This window comes from Schistocerca cancellata, chromosome 8, assembly GCF_023864275.1.
Source record: "Schistocerca cancellata isolate TAMUIC-IGC-003103 chromosome 8, iqSchCanc2.1, whole genome shotgun sequence".
Classification (NCBI taxonomy): domain Eukaryota; kingdom Metazoa; phylum Arthropoda; class Insecta; order Orthoptera; family Acrididae; genus Schistocerca; species Schistocerca cancellata.
The window spans coordinates 169,317,077-169,334,254 of NC_064633.1; positions in this window are offsets into that span (position 1 = coordinate 169,317,077).

Sequence of the window (17,178 nt, forward strand, 5' to 3'; positions counted from 1 at the left end):
GCTGCCTAACATACACCAAGTATTATGAACGGTCTGATTGAAGCCATTGAAGAAAAGAGAAAAGGGTATCATGAATTAGAGCTGTTTAATGTCCCAAGTAGTTTAAAGGTATTTACTTAGCAATCTGTGCCGTCATTCAACAGTTTCTCTGTTTCCAGAATGAGACTTTCACTCTGCAGCGGAGGGTGCGCTGATATGTAACTTCCTGGCAGATTAAAACTGTGTGCCCGACCGAGACTCGAGACCTTTGCCTTTCGCGGGCAAGTGCTCTACCATCTGAGCTACCGAAGCACGACTCAAGCACGGTACTCACAGCTTTTTCTTCTGCCAGTACCTCGTCTCCTACCTTCCAAACTTTACAGAAGCTCTCCTGCGAACCTTGCAGAACTAGCACTCCTCAAAGAAAGGATATTGCGGAGACATGGCTTAGCCACAGCCCGGGGGATGTTTCCAGAATGAGATTTTCACTCTGCAGCGGAGTGTGCGCTGATATGAAACTTCCTGGCAGATTAAAACTGTGTTCCCGACCGAGACTCGAACTCGGGACCTTTGCCTTTCGCGGGCAAGTGCTGTACCATCTGAGCTACCGAAGCACGACTCACGCCCGGTACTCAGAGGTGTACTTCTGCCAGTACCTTGTCTCCTACCTTCCAAACTCCGCTGGCAGAAGTAAAGCTGTGAGTACCGGCCGTGAGTCGTGCTTCGGTAGCTCAGATGGTAGAGCACTTGCCCGCGAAAGGCAAAGGTCCCGAGTTCGAGTCTCGGTCGGGAACACAGTTTCAATCTGCCAGGAAGTTTCAGTTTCTCTGTTGACTCTGCGACTCAGCCTAACTCGTTTCTCTCCTGTTTTCCAGTCGAACAAAAAACTAAAACCCAAATGCAGAATTTAACTGATTTGAATACGATTTACTTCAACAAATTTTCTGCGTTCTATGGAGGTTACGTTCAATTGTCTTCCTTGATCTGCGTATTGTAATTGGTACGTCAACCAGGAAATAATCGTGTCATTTCTAATTTAAGGTGTATGTGAAAATCCCTTATTTTTCGTAGAGTACTTGTAATGATTACATAATGAAACACTGAAGTTTTTGATTCCCTTTATTAGGAAGAGCTTTTTACTTTGAAAACTAATAACTAGTATAGAGTATGTACTCATCCAAATACAAGTCATTTAACGATATCTTGATCTCAAATCTTCATGCATATATTTAAGATTAACGTCTCTACATTTCCTTGTGGGGTGAACATTTGTGACACTGTTGGTGCTGACCCATTTGACTGATGAGGTATTAGAGTTAGGTTGGCCACGAGGTGCCTTTCGAGATGTGTATGCTCTGTGCCGACAACGCCGATTTGACCTGTACCTCTTATCTCATTAACACGAACAACTTATACACGAGGGTACTCTGCACGCACACTTATCGCAGGTACCTACAGTAAACAATTACACGCAGCATACTTATGACGCAAGGAGCCGGCATGTTAACAAGAAAGACTCGCCTTGAGTCACAAGTATAAATTAATTGCGGAGGAGGCCGCTCGATTACCATCAAGCACCGCTGTTGTTTGATAAACGTTTCCATTATCGTAAATGAAATGCTAACAGCAGGATGTTCTGTAATGTCTGTTTGCCTCGAACACTCCTGAAGCACGTGCAATGGTTTAATTGTGAACGTACATTTAATCAGATGTGAGAATACTGACTTTGTTAAGATTGAGGTAACGCTGGCTCACAATTAATAAAGCTTCCAAAACTAACTGCAATACGTTCGCTCTGTAGCGACACTGTTTATAAACTTCCCAACAATTGTAAGGAGAACTGAATTAGAAAGAAAGTGTCTTGCATGTTGATTTACTTGAGGGACAAACCAAGTGGGTAAAACATATATACTTCCTGAAACCTTAATCAAGTACAGATTTCTAAATTCTTAAAATACTATGTTTGCCTGCAGTCCGTCCTAATTTTGTTTATTTCTTAAGTCATGTTTGTAATTTACATGTTTCTACATTATGAGTGAATACCAGACCAGTAGTGAACAATGTTCCTCTTATTTTGTTCAACAGAGCTCAGATGGCTCTGAGCGCTATGGAATTTAATATCTGAGGTCATGAGTCCCCTAGACTTAGAACTACTTAAACGTAACTAACCTAAGGACATCCATCCCCGAGGCAGGATTCGAACCTGCGACCGTAGCAGCAGCTCGGTTCGGGACTGAAGCGCCTAGAAACGCTCAGCCACAACAGCCGACTTCCTACAGAGCATCTCGTGATATTGCCCTCTTGAATGTTTCGCATCATTTGTCACTGTAAGATTGATTGGAAACAGTTCAGCAACATCAAAACGATGACTTCATACAAAAATCTCTTTATTGAACAGAACCTAAATTTTCAAGTACCGGTACCATGTTTCTTGTATAATAGACTTTTCTGGGTAGACCGTAATAGTACTTAAAATGGTATGTCTCTATTAATACCAGTCGTTTTGCTTAAATTCACTCTATCAGTTCTCACCTGTTATTCAAGGTTTCACTTAGGGATGCAGTTTAGAAATTATACCCAACGTTACAGACATTCATTAAAAACCAGAATCAACTTTGACTCGGAGTTAGAGAATGTGTATCGTGGATAATCTCCTTCATGAACGAAACTCACCAAGTCTGGCTGAACTAAATCCACCAAGCAAGGCTCAGAGATAATTACAGAATCATACGCTGTTGAAATCAACGTCTGTTACGACGTACCTGTTGTGTTGCTTTTAATATGTATGTTGGTGTGTTCTGTTCTGTACGTGAAGTAGTGTGGTTCAGTTGTGTGTTTATGTGCAGTTGATTAAACTATATGATTTGTAGGCACGTATACGCATAGCTACACACAGTGGCGAGTTTAAAAGTTTTACACCCCTAGGCACACCATATTATATGCGCCCCGCCAAAAAATACATGTTTTAAATAATAACTATTACCCGATCACTTCACAATTGCCGTTTTTGGCGGGAGCGCTGTGTACTGTGTTTCCGTACCCTGCTATTCGTTTATCTGAAGAACGTGTCAGAGGTCTAGTCGCGCTCAGTCAAAACGTAATATGGTTTCTGACCTGTACTTGGTGTGTGGCAGCGGATGAAACAAACTTAAAACTACATTGTGTTAACACATTCTTTTGTCGAAAGACAACAAAAACGAACACAAGGAAAATAAGTTTCCTTTTATGGCCTAAAAATTCAGCGGAGCGTGTACGAGAGAATGGATTTTTCTTATACATTAATTTTATTATGATCTTTTACACGAAACTGTTGAAAATGAAAATAAAAAAATGGTTTTACGATAAAAAATGAAGCAAACGTGTCGTAAATTAGAAATTAATACGTACTTTTACAGAGATGCTTTCTAAATTAAAATTTAACAGTCGTCTTACGATATAATAACTAGAATGTGTAGCAGATAAAAACACAAATTCGGTATTAATAAGTGAGTTTATAGAAAAACGTAAGAAATGAAAATGAAATAGAGATTTCTGTGCACGAAGTAATAACTAAATACAGATGAACAAACACAGAACTTGGTTATGCTATTACATAATTTTATAGGCTAGTGAGGAATAAGCAAATTCGTTTTGTAATCTAATAGTTAATGTGTAAAGCATTAGCGTCTGCGTAGCTAGTTGCTGCATAATAAGTGTACACAATACCTTTAAGGGCTGCACGGTTTGTACTGCAGCTACTGCTCTCACCATAGCTCTTTCTAACTGTATTAGCAAATAGTTTATGTATTTATCGACGGAACTGAACTACGATATTTATTAACACTTTTTCATCTGAACGTACTCTCCGATAACTTATATTTCCGGAATAATGATACATTTCAGCAGACGCCAAAATATGCATCACATGCAATATACTACAGTATCAGTATGCCCTGACTCTACGACGCGAAGCAGCCTGGGCCAATCGCGTATTGTTTAGTATTATCAGGTGCCTTCGGTCACGTCTGCACGTAAAATAGGTTTAGTTCCGCGCTCTGCCATCGGCAATTGTAAAATAAACAGGCAATACGTAGTTTGTAAATCCAATGAATGAGCTCTAAGTTATAATAAAAATCCCATTATAATCATAAATTTTAATACCGATATTAATAAATAAACAAACTCACCAGTCAGCAAAGTTTGCGTCAGCCTTTGACGGCAGAAAACTAGTTGATCATATCTTCATAGTTCAGACGGTTATCAGTGAGGAGGTCGGCTTTGATGTGAAGAAAGGACAAGGCATTCACTCTCCTCAGACAACGTAGAAGTAGGTAAGATTTCTGTATTTTGAGAGACGAAAACGAGCGTTCTGCTGAACAATTTGTAAGTGCCATACAGAGAAATATTCTAAGAAAAAGGTCAACATTCGGAAACAAGGACTGTAACCTCTCTTTTTCGACTGGTATATCACTAATCTCAGCATATTTCAAATGTCCCGTGAAATGTAAACATTCACTAGGGAAGGAAGGCTCTACATCTGTGTCATACGACTCTTGGAGTTTTGCTGCACGTTCAGCAGTATTGTCAGGTGAACTGTTCTAAGGTTACTGATAACTCTGAAGGAGTCCAACAGCGTTCTGTAGCTTTCCTGTCTCCTCACTAATTCGGCTTACAAGTTGTCAAGTACTGGGAGAAATGTTTAGACTCTAAATTTCTACGTTCCACTCAGAAAAACATCTTCAGATCTCGCATTTTCATCATCATAAAGTTTGAGTTTTCGTGATCTTTTATAGTTGCATTCATAGTCTATATCAGTCACAATCTCCATGGATCTATTTTCATAACAGTCGAACAAGCTACGAATAGATGCAATAAATCCTACAAGTGATTCACAGATATAATTCATGCGCTGTTTTAGTATCAATATGTAGGCTTTGCAATTTCAGATTGAAACTATTAAATCTGTGGAGTATGTCCTTCCACATTCTCATCATGAATACTGTTTCTATACTTCTGAGTTGATTCAATAAAGCTGAAGCCTCATTTGGCACAAGTGATTTTTCAAACGTATTAATGTCAATATGTGGGGGGGGGGGGCACTGATAACGCCCTTCCAGTTTTCGCATAGACTTACACGAGCGTCCTCTCTTGCTGACCGACGTGTTTTTGATAAACTTCTTGCCGATTCCTTCATGGTTTCATGAAACAAAGAAGTTCATCCCAACGCTGTGTAGAAGCAGAGAAACAGTTATAATGGTTTTATAGTACATTGAAAAATGAACACGCTTCCCGATAACAGCTTGCAACACTAGTGCCGACTAAATTCCAAGAATGTGCTGCACAAAGCACATAATGCGCTTTAGGATTTCGCTCTTCAATGCGTGCCTGCAAACCAGTGTAGTTTCCTGACGTACTGCTTGAGTTGTCGTATGATTGGCCTCTACAGTCAGTAATAACAATAGAATTTGTAGACAGGACTTTTAGTACAGCCTCAGCTAAGTTTTCGGACTTGTGTTTCGGTTTTGGTAAAAACAGAAGGAAACGCTCAACAGGTTCACCATTCTCGTCCACATATCTTAATATGAAAGGTATTGATAAATATGTGAAATGTTTGCAGCAGAATCTACTATTATAGAGAATACTTGACCCGTTTTACACTCCTGGAAATGGAAAAAAGAACACATTGACACCGGTGTGTCAGACCCACCATACTTGCTCCGGACACTGCGAGAGGGCTGTACAAGCAATGATCACACGCACGGCACAGCGGGCACACCAGGAACCGCGGTGTTGGCCGTCGAATGGCACTAGCTGCGCAGCATTTGTGCACCGCCGCCGTCAGTGTCAGCCAGTTTGCCGTGGCATACGGAGCTCCATCGCAGTCTTTAACACTGGTAGCATGCCGCGACAGCGTGGACGTGAACAGTATGTGCAGTTGACGGACTTTGAGCGAGGGCGTATAGTGGGCATGAGGGAGGCCGGGTGGACGTACCGCAGAATTGCTCAACACGTGGGGCGTGAGGTCTCCACAGTACATCGATGTTGTCGCCAGTGGTCGGCGGAAGGTGCACGTGCCCGTCGACCTGGGACCGGACCGCAGCGACACACGGATGCACGCCAAGACCGTAGGATCCTACGCAGTGCCGTAGGGGACCGCACCGCCACTTCCCAGCAAATTAGGGACACTGTTGCTCCTGGGGTATCGGCGAGGACCATTCGCAACCGTCTCCATGAAGCTGGGCTACGGTCCCGCACACCGTTAGGCCGTCTTCCGCTCACGCCCCAACATCGTGCAGCTCGCCTCCAGTGGTGTCGCGACAGGCGTGAATGGAGGGACGAATGGAGACGTGTCGTCTTCAGCGATGAGAGTCGCTTCTGGCTTGGTGCCAATGATGGTCGTATGCGTGTTTGGCGCCGTGCAGGTGAGCGCCACAATCAGGACTGCATACGACCGAGGCACACAGGGCCAACACCCGGCATCATGGTGTGGGGAGCGATCTCCTACACTGGCCGTACACCACTGGTGATCGTCGAGGGGACACTGAATAGTGCACGGTACATCCAAACCGTCATCGAACCCATCGTTCTACCATTCCTAGACCGGCAAGGGAACTTGCTGTTCCAACAGGACAACGCACGTCCGCATGTATCCCGTGCCACCCAACGTGCTCTAGAAGGTGTAAGTCAACTAACCTGGCCAGCAAGATCTCCGGATCTGTCCCCCATTGAGCATGTTTGGGACTGGATGAAGCGTCGTCTCACGCGGTCTGCACGTCCAGCACGAACGCTGGTCCAACTGAGGCGCCAGGTGGAAATGGCATGGCAAGCCGTTCCACAGGACTACATCCAGCATCTCCACGATCGTCTCCATGGGAGAATAGCAGCCTGCATTGCTGCGGAAGGTGGATATACACTGTACTAGTGCCGACATTGTGCATGCTCTGTTGCCTGTGTCTATGTGCCTGTGGTTCTGTCAGTGTGATCATGTGATGTATCTGACCCCAGGAATGTGTCAATAAAGTTTCCCCTTCCTGGGACAATGAATTCACGGTGTTCTTATTTCAATTTCCAGGAGTGTATATCACTTATTATAATTCTTTTTATTCGTTCAGTAAGAAGCTCTGTTATTTCATTACGGGTTTTTGAAGAAAGATAACTTTTATGTCCCTTCCCTCTATTTCCGTATCGCTCATTGTGCACTGAGAGAAATTATAATTAATGTATGGATTCGCGTAGAACAATATTATTTTGTGGCATATTTACCACAAACCATTTCGGAGTAAGTTAATTTCTATGAATTTACGTAACTGAGACAAGAGATAGCCATTATACGACAACCACAAGAATTTTAAGAAAAATACCATTAATCATTCCAAATGAATTAAAATAACACTGAGCTTAAACAATATAATTGAAATGCAAATTCTGTAAGTTATTCCCGCGGGTAAGTGACGTTTAATATTGGCAGTACTCAAAGTGCTGAGACTGCGCAAATGGCTGGCAAAAATCAATCACAGGCTCGCGCTGTATTGCGCGTTCTGATTCTATGAAAAGTAAGTTATTAGTTTCCCAACATGTAGGTATGCTAAAGATATATAAACAAAGCTTTTAAGAGCAAATAAACACATGTGTTTAACCAAAATTTAACTCAAATACACTTACGTCTCTCAAGTCCATTCTCATCTAAGATCAAGATCAGAGTAAGTAATCACATAAAATCATTCTACTGTTTCACAGTTATTGATGTTTTCAACACAGAACAAAGAAAAATATATATGAATCAGTAATTGTAAAAACAACATTAGTCCAAAAAAGTAAATTTTTCAGGAGAAGCAAAAAACTGTATACAGGCTAAATAATGGACAGAAGAATAAATCCATTAATTTTAATATTGACTGTGTATGTTAGGTAAGCTTTAACAATAAAAAAAGTACTTTAAATGTAATAATTTTGCATGAACGATTTTTTTTAATTGTACGGACATATGTTGTTATTGCAGGATGAACATTTTGGACTGACATTTTAACATCAACATTTGTTTATATTATCAAAAATTACATTATTGTATTAATTTAATATACAATATTACTTGTACATTGTCTAATATTGTATTACAGAGAAATTAAAAAATATTGTTAATGTATGCACACACTGTATGGAAAGACTAAAGATATGACGATGTAAATCGTGACATTAGGAATTAAATTTCTTATTTCACTTAACAGGACAATGAAGGATTAACACTACACTATACAGGTTATTTTATACCAAAAATGTATTACGAATCATCTTCAGGAATGTCCACAGTAGGCCACTCAGTCAATTCCAGATAAAAGGCTTTGTGCTCATCAGGACTATATTGCATTAATTGTCCCACATTTTTCAAGTTTTTGACATCGATTGCAACTTGTTTATTATATGCAATTTCTGCAGGCAACTTTGGTTCTGTCTGTAATGAATGTCACTATGAAAAGCGGTGTTTTACGAGACCATCAATATGATAGTAACAGTCAACTTTACCTGGAAGCATTTCACAGTGATGGAAGCTCATAAATGAGGACACTGTGAATTTCACTTTACTGCTTTTGTCCACATTCGTCCCGTAACAGTCGTCAGACAAACAGGATCGCTTATAAAATTTGAGCCACTATTTTTTGTAACCCAAAATCTCTTCTGAGGTAACAAGCTTTACATTAATATTTTGTTTTTTGGATGATGTCTGTTGTGGATAGGCAAGACAGCCAACCCACAAGGAGGAGGCCGAAAGGCACGCGTTTTAGCTCACGCGGGCTGACGTGAGGTCTGGAACAGGTCACGGAAATGAGACTAGCAAAAAATGTACGTAGTTGCTGGAATACGTGACTTTAATCCATAATTGGTGAACATCGCTCTTGACGGTACATGTTTTACAACATCAATAGTAACTGGTAATGGCGCCTTGCTAGGTCGTAGCAAATGACGTAGCTGAAGGCTATGCAAACTATCGTCTCGGCAAATGAGAGCGTAATTTGTCAGTGAACCATCGCTAGCAAAGTCGGCTGTACAACTGGGGCGAGTGCTAAGAAGTCTCTCTAGACCTACCGTGTGGCGGCGCTCGGTCTGCAATCACTGATAGTGGCGACACGCGGGTGTGACGTATACTAACGGACCGCGGCCGATTTAAAGGCTGCCACCTAGCAAGTGTGGTGTCTGGCGGTGACACCACAATGTCACCATACATTGAACATACTCATACAAAGAATATATTCTGTCTTTTCTTCTTATCACCCTCTTTATGGAAGCAAATGTACGATCACATGCTAAAAATGAATGGCCACGCACAGGAAAATACTGGAATACATCTTTGAATCTGCCAGAACTTACAAGGCAGTTCATTACCCAAACAACTGTGTTGTTCTTATTTTGCGCAGGGCACCCATCCGAGAACAGGTGTAATTCAGTAACACAATCAGGTATATCTGTGTTGATGTAATCAACCAAAAACGAGCATACTTCGTTAGTTCCTTTGTGGGCAGTACCTTCGTGGTACATATATACCTTGGATTTGTTGCTCTTTAGGTCTGTAATACAGAATGCATTAACGTTAATTTGCCGTAAATAAAAAGCTTCCTGTACTGGGAGCTTAGGCAACTTCAGATTTTGCATATAATCGAAACACAATGCTACCTCATGATCATTTTATGCACACTTCTCCTTAACAGCATCCATCTTTAAATAGAATTTTTTGCTTCTTCTTTTATCTGCCATGAGTTCCGCTACAGCCACACGCTTTGCAGTATCGTTCAATGATGGACTCTTAATCTTCACTCAAAGTGACTCACAAGAGCAGCAAGTATCGATTTGCGGCCGCCCAAAGCGTAAGTCAAAACGCTCATTGAAAACCCTTAAATAAATTCCATATCACACTCTGGTGTGAGGATATAACTTCATGAACAGTTCGTACATACTTTTTACAGATAATTCAGGATTTAAGTAATACATTTCTTTGCTTGAATAATGTGAGATTTTCGTAGGGAATGTTTTAATATGCTCCTCAATTATCGATAGGACTTCCTGTGGTGTTGCATTGGTTGAAGCAGTACATCCTCTACTGTCACATGGGCGAACATTATTTTTCACACAGTTACAAATTCGTCACACACGTTCATTTGTAATGCCAAAAGTGATTGCCGTAAGCTTAGTGACAGTGCATCCCAATTTGTTATACAATATAGCACTGAAGATGGTCACTCAGTGACAGAAATTCGAATTTGCAATAGAAAAAAAATATACGACCAATGCTGTCTCTTTTTTCAAGTATAAATGCCAAAAAGGCTACAAAATGCCTTTTTGCACACTTCGACCCGCCCAGCATCTCCAGTTACCACTAGATATCGATAATTTAGTGCTCTTGGCTTAGGCTGGCCATCACTTTTCCGGGGTCTTCTGCGTACCACGTCTTCATTTTCGATCAGCCCTGCAAGGTAACCATCTTGTGTGCTCTTACTCTCAAAATCGTGAAATTTAGTGAATATATCTATCTGTTCATGTTCAGAGATCCTCTTGAAACACAGTTTCTTACATCTGAAACATATTAATACACGAATACCAATGTCAGGAATTGTAAAAGAGTTGCAAAAAAAATATTTACATAAAATCAGTTATTTTTTTATTGATAGATTAAATTATCCATATGATATTTACGTACCATAAAACTTGGAACAGATGGGAACCTCTAAGAAGTAAAAAATTCACAGACAGGAGATTAATTCACATAGCCGTTGAACTCACCCACAGTCAGGTCCTATTTTTACAGCATTAATTTCTCTTCCACTGTGATTCATGTAACCAATTCCCTTCGTTCTGGCAGCTTTTATGACATTTCTTTTAAATAGTTCCGGTTGCGCAGCTCTCTTCTTCGGCATTGTGCATAGATAATCCAAAGAAACGTGTTCTATAAACAAAACTAAACGGCAATGTATACGCAGCTGCTACAACATTGCACACAGGTAATAAGATCACAGGCGTCAGATATGCTGCCATCTGGCATGCATTCTATTCACTACATGGAAAAAGATCCGAGTATGTTCGTTTGGTGCTGCCATCTGCCATTTCTTGCAATAATAACGTAAGTCCTGGACTCATGTTGTTACTACAAAGAACACGAAAAACTGTATGCCTGTAAACGCATTAAATTGTGTAGGACAAGTGTGATTTTTGTATAGATGCTGCATCTAAGTTATAATAAATCGATGTTGTTTTTAAATACAATTACGTTGAATGATAGATGTTTCTATTTTATATTTTTACTTATATCTTCAAGAATCACAAAAAGTCCTAATTCATTGCACTCTTCGTAATTACATACGAATAAACATTGTTCTCACCAGGGCAACTAGAACACTATATTGCGTGCAATGATCTTCAGTAGGTTGTTCAGTAAGAACTTGTATTACGATTGAAAATGGCATATTCCTCAAAAGCGTGTAGTATGTTTTACGACATAGTAGTAGTTTCAGTGGTATAGAATTTTCGCAACGTCTCGACCATTTTAAAAACAGTGATTGAAAATCAGAATTACCACTCAACGTCGGCATTCTCGTGCAAAAATTACTAAGGCAAGAATCATGATCAGAATCTTTTCTGATACTGGTTTACAAGTGGGGTCACACATGCATGGTATTCATTGCAGTCGAACCTTGCTTTTCGACCACCTCCGGTAACAAGCGATTCGCACGAGTAGAAGAAAATATGAGACACTGACTTGCTTACCAAACGGTGTTCCGCATATAGTGTGTTTCCTGCGCTTCTATCTGCCCTTAACAACCATTTCAAAAACCACATTCGGGCCTCGATCGGCCTTTGAATAAAGCAAGTATGCAAATTAATAGCTTTAACAGGAAACGTTTTTGCGTACAGAATTTCACTGGATTCATCGTTAAGGCAATTTTAATTGAATGAAATACTCACTGTTAAACACAGTGCCTTCAATAAGAAATTTAGTCACAAATCACACTAGCCCCACTATGGTACCTTACCTTTCAGATCGCGTATGTAGCCGCTACCCACGAAATTTGACTGTACTTCTTTACTTCTTTCCGGAACACGGCCCTATTATACGTTTCATATAGTCGGAAGTTGTCGAACAATACGTAAAGTCCAGCATGCACATCGGATATCACCGTGGCAATGAAATAACTAGATACTTGCCTGTGAGTGGCAACAGAAATTGCGGAGTGGTGTCCACCCCGTTCCCTGTGCCATATGTATCTCAGTCACCGCCTAGTCTTGATATGAAAATCTGGATACAGTTGAATACCACAGTAAGTTGATGTGATGAACTATCGTCTGGCCACCTTTTCTTGAGCCATGCCACTGGTGACCGCAGGAAACGAAGAGGTAACCACTATTGCCGTTGCGTGGCGAGCAATGTTGTGGTAGGACGAAATTCTGCTGTGCTGGTACCGTACGCAGCTACCGCTACGTTTGACAACTTTCCTGTCGTCTGGCCACCTTTTCTTGAGCCATGCCAGCGGTGATCACAGGGAAGGAAGAGGTAACCGTTATTTCCGTTGCTTGGAGAGCAATGTTGTGGTAGGAAGAGATTCTGCAGTGCTGGTACCATACGCAGCTCCCGCTACGTTTGACAACTTCCCTGTGGTGTTAATGCCGCACGGAGGTAACAAGGTTTCGCGAAAGTGCATTACAGCGATCTTCGCGTGTGGTATTTACTTGTTGCAATGTGTATGAAATAAGGCCATAACTGAAGGTGAGGCAATTAGCAGCTCACTGTGTAAATACTACTGCATTGCCACTCAGCGTCGATTAGCATCAAGAATGACTCACGACGGCATAGACACGCTGTTGTTGGGTATTGACACTTCCGTACCTAGTTCAGTAGGGATTGGTTGCAGTGGTTGGCACCAACGGTGACTGATGACAGTAGACTTGGCTACTGTTTCTATGTTTCGATACAGTGTATCGATACCTGGAACTGTTTCAGTGTTTCGGAACGGCTATGGTTAACTGTTTCGAAACAGTGGTGTTTCATTCCGCCCCTGTCTCGGATCTCGAGCCAGACACAGAAACTGTATCGTTGTTTCAAAATAAGATTGTTTCAGTCCACCTGCGCCTGGAACGGACTAATTGTATCGAAACAGTGATGTTTCATTCCGCTCTGTGTCGGACGAGACTCGGGCTCGGCACAGCTACTGAAACACAACATACCACTTCATGAAACACTTTCAAGAGTGTCGAAATCTTTTGACAAGCAATAGCATGAAGCTCAAGATATCCGAAAATAAAGCATCGTTTCTAGCTGACTGTCCTATTCCGAAATGGCGTAACACCTGCTTTATAAACACTAACCAAACAATAAAACAACGCATACTATTCACATTCAAAATAATAAATATGTGAAAATCATTCATTTAAATTACACTTTTTTATAACATACGCTTCTCTGTTCATGTACAGTAATCATATTAAGAAACGCAAGTAAGACTACAGCATTTTAAATAAAAAAAGGCGTAGAGTGACAGTTATTAGACATGTATATAAATTTGATGTAGGTATAATTGCAAGCAATCTGTTTGACATATCACTGATAGTGTAATGGTGAACGGGAAGCATCGTAAATTCATAGTAACGGTTCGAAACACCTTGAAACACAATTTTTTTCTGTTATATTTTGTTATTTATTCGAATTATTTGGCATTATTTGTGAGTCTATAGTCACTGTGTCTATTATCCACAATGATTCCCTTTCTGTGCATGGAAATTAGCAGGATTGGTATATTAGCCATACTAATGGAATGTGGGAATCCCAGTAGCATATCTGTTGTTTCTGCAGTTTGCTCGCACCTCCAGTTCCGTTCGTGGTGGTTCTTCTGTCTTCAGCTAAGGCTTTCCTCAGCCAATTGAAAAGTATGAACGTCACATGACACAAAAGCAGCGCATTTGCTGCAGGAAATACGAAACTGCCAAGACGCCTAAGTGATAGTTTCATACTTTCTGCGATATGATTAGCGCTCTCGCACCTCTTTTGTGTTTATGTGGACATACTTATACAATAGACATTCAAGATGATAAAATGTGTAGGTTTATTAGATTACAAAACAAACTGTTTCACTGTTTCGAAAACACCGTATCGAAACATTACATTGTACTGTTTCATTTGTTTCGAAACATTTACGTGTTTCAGTTTGCTCATCTCTAGATGACAGTATGGACAACCTATTGACAGGTATTTGCACTTTCATATTAGGTTTCATTAAAATTAGCAACATAACTCGTCAGTCCGTTACCACGTAGTGTTATGTAGACTAATGCTAAAAATATAGCTGCGAGAAGATATGAAAACAGTTGTCCACCAGATAGATTCCCTACGAAATGGCAATTGCAATGTTCGCCAGAACTAAAGATTAATTTTCCTAACCACCGCTGTGGTTGAGAAAACAAATTTAGATCACATACATTATTAACATTACGTCCTCATACCCAGCAAAAGCCAGGGGAGGGCCGCTGCCAAACCTACACCTTGAGAGAAAGAGTTGGACAAAGATAAAGTAAAACAATTATCGGTGTCATTCAGCGCTTTTTACACCCAAGAAGCATTTAGAAGGCTCCTACCCTCATCTTCAGCTGTATCAGACGATACAGCAGTTTACTGACCACAGTCCAACATAAACGACGTAAGATTAACTTAGATCTTTTTCGAATTTTATTCTTTCACTCAAATTTCAGCAACCGTCTCACCATGCCTATTGCGATGATACAGATGGTGCTATATGGTGTGGCTCTCTTCCTATTTTAGCTACTTTCCTTGGTATTGCTGAGTTGGTTTGAGAATATTATATGTTTTGTAATTTCAATAAAAATTTTACCTCTTCTGGCGCAATATTCACGCTACGTTTGTTTTGCTGGATTGTAAGAAACAAGATCTCAAGTGATGTTTTTAGTGTATAATGGGATTTCAAAATTTTCGTCATTGAGACCGAAGTAACACCCATCCGCGCCACACAGACAAAGGTATCAGTTCAGCATGAGTTTGGGGAAATACTGAATAAGGAATTGATATTCATCAGTAGCAACTGCACCGATAACCATCTGTCGTAGAATCCCAAACATATCCCGCCTATCGCCACAATGTTAAGCCTCACATGCCCCCTACGTAGCAACTAAGTAATTTACACGTACGCTTACACCTGTATTCCGTAAGCAACCTTACTGTGTTACTTCTGATACCACTACTCTTCCTCCCCGCCCCCCCCCCCATTCTTTATCCATGTTCCGTTCTTAAATGGTACGTGACATGAATGAAAATCGATAAACCACCGTATGGCAGATAGCTTGTCTGATTTTCTTGCCGCGGCCATTCCATATGTGGTAAGAAGTAATATGTTGCCCAGGACGTGAGTTCTCGGAGTTAAAGCAGTAAGTCTGTCACTGGAATTTGTGAAGCTTCTCCCTGACGCTCTCATTTCGGACCATATACGTCTCTTCTATTGATCCACATTGATAAACGTCACAGACTGATGAGCGACCAAGTGTTTTGTAAACCACTTTCTTCGTGAATGAAATACATTTTCGTATATATCTCAGTATGACCGTCAGCTTCGCATTTGATTTTCCTACTGTTTTTTGTGTGGTCATTCCACGTAAGCTATCTCCGGATAATCACGCCCAGGCATTTTGTGGCAGTCTGCTGTGTCCACCGATATGTTGGCTGTAGTGTAATTTAACAGCAGCGGAACCCTTCGCTTATACACATGTAATTAACTACATTTATTGAGGTCAGGGTGAACTTCCAACCTCTGTATCAATCGCGGTTCCTCTGCAGGTCTTCGTGCAATTCGCTAAAGTTTTCTAGAGTTGCTATCTTTCTACAGTCAATAGCACCATTGTCTGATGACCTAAAGGAGTCTGCAACATTATCCACAAAATAATTAATATGAACCGTAAACAGTAGCGGTGCTTCAACAATCCACTAGAGTATTCCCGAAATTGCTTTTACATTTATCGATATTAATCTGTTTAGAACAACGTGTTGAGTCCTGTAATTGCTCTGCTTTTTCCCAAATGCACAGCCGGCAGGAAATGACTGGCGTCAAGTCATCGTCAATGATACAGAGCGGCTACAATTTATTAGGTGAACTGTTTATTTGACACCAATTTAAGGCTGTGCGTCTAACAGCAGATTTATAAGCTTCACGTCTTTTCTTTTTTTCTTCAAGGTTCACAGTTTAATCTACAAGTGTGGCAATACGCGAAAATGTGATCAAAGATATTAAATCGAAGTTGTGTTATTAACCATTCGAAATGAACGCGGCATCCGACTTCCAATTAACGTTGTTTTCTCTGGCGTCACATAATAAGCACATAATCCTTATGGGATAAACAGGAAAAGACTTGCAGTTAAAAGGTCGCCCCACAGAGAATTTAAGGAGACCATTCCACACTAATGAAGAGATTGGTGCACTTCTGGATCCAACCTATTACACATCACACAAACATATCCTTATAGCAGTAATGCAGAAGCCAAACAAATTATTTCGGCCAAGTCCAGGTTGAGGTCTTTCTGCTCATGATGTGATATACGTGAGGTATTCCACATAGACCGCCAGAGAAAATTCTCACCAAATAGAATGCAGAACCGTACAACAAGGTAACCATGATTCTGTTCAGATATCCAGTGGGAGGGTCTCACTAATTAGCGGGCACTATACGTTAAATCCGGAGTATCTAATCGCAAACATACTGCATTACGCGACAAACTCCATAACTTTCATCCCACTGAAGCCAGTTCCTTCTCCATCTCTGGATAAACAAATACACCAGAAAATGAATAAAGACTCTTTCCTCATAAGAGTTTCAAGCGCAGCCTAAACACTGTTTAGTATACAGAAAGCTGCATTGCAAAGGAAACAGAAACACGGCGATTCTGACGTCAGACCCTGTCTGAGGTTGCAGATATCGACTCTTGCAGCATTGTGTAACAATTACTGAGCAACGGTATATCAAAGGAAATGTCTGATACTGTATTCCTATCTTCTTTAGACGAATTATATGTCATTTTATCAACACTAGTCAGATTAAAAGTTGCAGGAAGACAGTACCACCTCTACCGAAGTGTTTTTCTAAAAACCTGTTTCTACACTGTTGTTGTGTTGTGGTATTTAGTCCAAAGACTGGTTTGATCACCACCACCTAGAGACAAGGCCGCGGCGCGAAATTCATAGC